Here is a 2,900-nt window from a genome sequence, read left to right as displayed (position 1 = left end):
CGTGAGCTCCACGGGAATTTTGGGTTAATATTCTGACATAATGAATTAGAAAGGCCTAAATAGGCTAATATGTGTGTGTGATTTTGATTATTGTATTTTTTTAATTTTTCCTCTGGGTCAGAAGGCAAGCTACAGATTTTCCTTGTTACAGGCTAAAGGATATACTGGTTTAGGGAAAAGGTTTTGTCTTTGTATTTTTGGAAAAGCTAATTAAGGTATTTGCACCTTCCAGAGTTAAATGTATCAGATTTGATAGAGGGAGACACCCTGAAGAACTAGGTTCCAGAGAATCAAACAAAAAGTTATCTTGATGATACTAAAATTTTATTTTGAAATTTATATATTACAGAATATACAGCCTTGGTGAATTTCATCATCAGGCATGCTGAACTGACCTGCCTGAACTCCTGATATCTTGGTTTTTCATCCTGATCCAGTCAAGACATAGACCTCACAGACTAATACAATCATTGGTATGGCCTTCTTAAGGCCAAACAACTCCCCCATTTTCCTACCCTTCCCCTTCCATTTAAAATATCTCAATGCCCACATTCAGCTTGAAGAAGTTATGAGAGTTGTCATCCCAGGTTCCTAGGCTTGTAACTGGTGGTGGTTATTATAGGTTGTCTTTGATAATAAAAATCTTAAAGTACAGGGCTTAGACCCACTCCTTCTATTGTAGTTATTATAAACAGATCTGAGATGTTTAATCCTGTGAGTTAAGGGCCAAATAGGAAATTTATGGCTCAGAGTTTATTGTTAGGGTGTTTTCAGTTATTTTAATTACAAATGGCTGAGAGTAGTTAACAGAGAACAGTCCAGATGACTTCACATAGATAATTGATTTTAAAATTTTTAGAAGTCAACAGAATATGTTTAATGTTATTTATTCATTTGTTGTTGAGACTAGTCTGCTCCTGATAGCTTTCCCTGTTTTGGATTCAAAGAAGAAACTGAGCATCTGTGAGTTATTCCAGTTGTGGCAAAACAGCCACTAGGCAAGAATTGCCTCATTTCATCTACAGTATAGCACTGTCCAAAGAAAGGACACAATTACAGGTTAGGACAGTTTGATTCTGCTGAGACAGAGTATGCTAGTCCTTAATATTCCTGTTTCTCTAAGTAAGTCTGTCACATGACCCTGGCCAGTAGGTTGAAGCCTGATGTTCGAAGCTGTTGAAGTAAGGGATTGTCCATGTGATCTGCAGTCTCTATAAATTGGCTAAGTTTTGGAAGCTGTGTTAGGCTTCCTATATATTTTAAGTTAATATCAGTCGTTCTTGGATTTCTGATGGGGTTGAAAAATTACATAATCTCCTAGTCAACCCAGGCTTTTTACTTTGAGAGGAACAGATTTGAAAGGATTGTTTTCAGATAAAGATTGTTTTTAGATATTCAATCTAAAGCCAAGACATAGTCAGGTGCAGAACTATAATCTTTAAGTAAGGTTAGATGACAGAGGTTCTATTTAATTAATAAAGATGATGGACTGGGTGTTAAGTCTCTTGTACTTTATAAATTACAAAATAGTAATAGTTATGTTCAATTATATCTGAGATAAAAATAGTCTTTTAATTGGACAGAAAGGGGGAAATGTTGTGGATTGCCATGTGGTTAACTATATTTGATGTTAATTCTGCCTGTGAGTGGTTGTGAACAAGGAATGAGTCAGCACTCAGGTGATTTCCTGTAAACCTGCTTCCCACCTTAATTTGTAAAATAAAGGAGAGCTGATGATTTGGTAGCTGAAAGGGAAGGTGGAGCAGAAGGTTGAGGGGAGAAGAAGGAGGAGAGAGAGAGAGAGAGAGAGAGAGAGAGAGAGAGAGAGAGAGAGAGAGAGAGAGAGAGAGAGAGAGAGAAGACACAGAGAAGGTGGAATAAGAAGAAGAAAAGCTGAGAAACCGCAAGTTCTAAGGAATCTCATAGATGTGGAAGATGTAGTGTAGCAGTAGATCTGCCAAATCTAGGCATACAGCATTATTATATTATATATATAATATTATCATATTAACTGAGTTGTGTTTTCATGCAGGGGCTTATTTGGGTTGCAGATTTACTGCAACAAAGGTAATAAATTATAGGAGAAGTTTATAAGTTTACATCAGAAATATTTACAAGGCTTTCCATTAAGATACCCATGCAGTCCTTTGTTTGGCTTATTTTAACATTAATTTTGTTGGAGAAAGATTTAAAAACAAACAAAAAATGAAGTAATTCCCAAGCATTCAGTGTGAGTCCCATGTTTGTGAGTTAAAGTTGCCACTTAGGGCCAGCTGACATCTATAATTGGCAGTGTGGGTTGATTGTGAGGTCTTAGAGCCAAAATTCTAACCCCCTTCAGTTTTACTGCCTTTGTCAACTTGCTCTTTCACTGAGAAGTAACTTGTACTTGTAGAAATGTTATGTTGAAACCATTTCACACTTCAAGTTTGTATGCACTTATATTAAACCTTTTTCAATAAAGTACTATTGTTTAGCTATTTATTTAAAAAGATTAGTTATTAGCTACACATAATTATCTGTCACTAGCTTCACATGTGCATTGAGAGTCTAATACCATAATTTTTGTGTCAAAATAGCAATGTTTTTCTATAGATAAACCCAATCAATATTCTATATATCATCCTTGTACCTACAATAAATCATTCTTTCCCTTTTATTGTTTACCTTTGATTAATTGTTTTAAAGCCCTAAGGAATGTATTCTAGGTTGTAAGTCACTGCTTTCTATGTGAGAGACAATTAACTCATGACATGTGAAGACTGGCAAAATTACAATTTCAGTTTTTATATGAAAGAACGTTTTAATAGCAGTCCTATTATAAAGGGCTTAATAATCACTATAAAGTTTTAGGGATTATTACAGAATCATCACTAGGAATTAAGAAATTGTGTGTTTGT

This window comes from Mus musculus, chromosome 17 (assembly GCF_000001635.26).
Source record: "Mus musculus strain C57BL/6J chromosome 17, GRCm38.p6 C57BL/6J".
Lineage (NCBI taxonomy): Eukaryota > Metazoa > Chordata > Mammalia > Rodentia > Muridae > Mus > Mus musculus.
Note: the sequence above shows the minus strand (reverse complement) of the source record.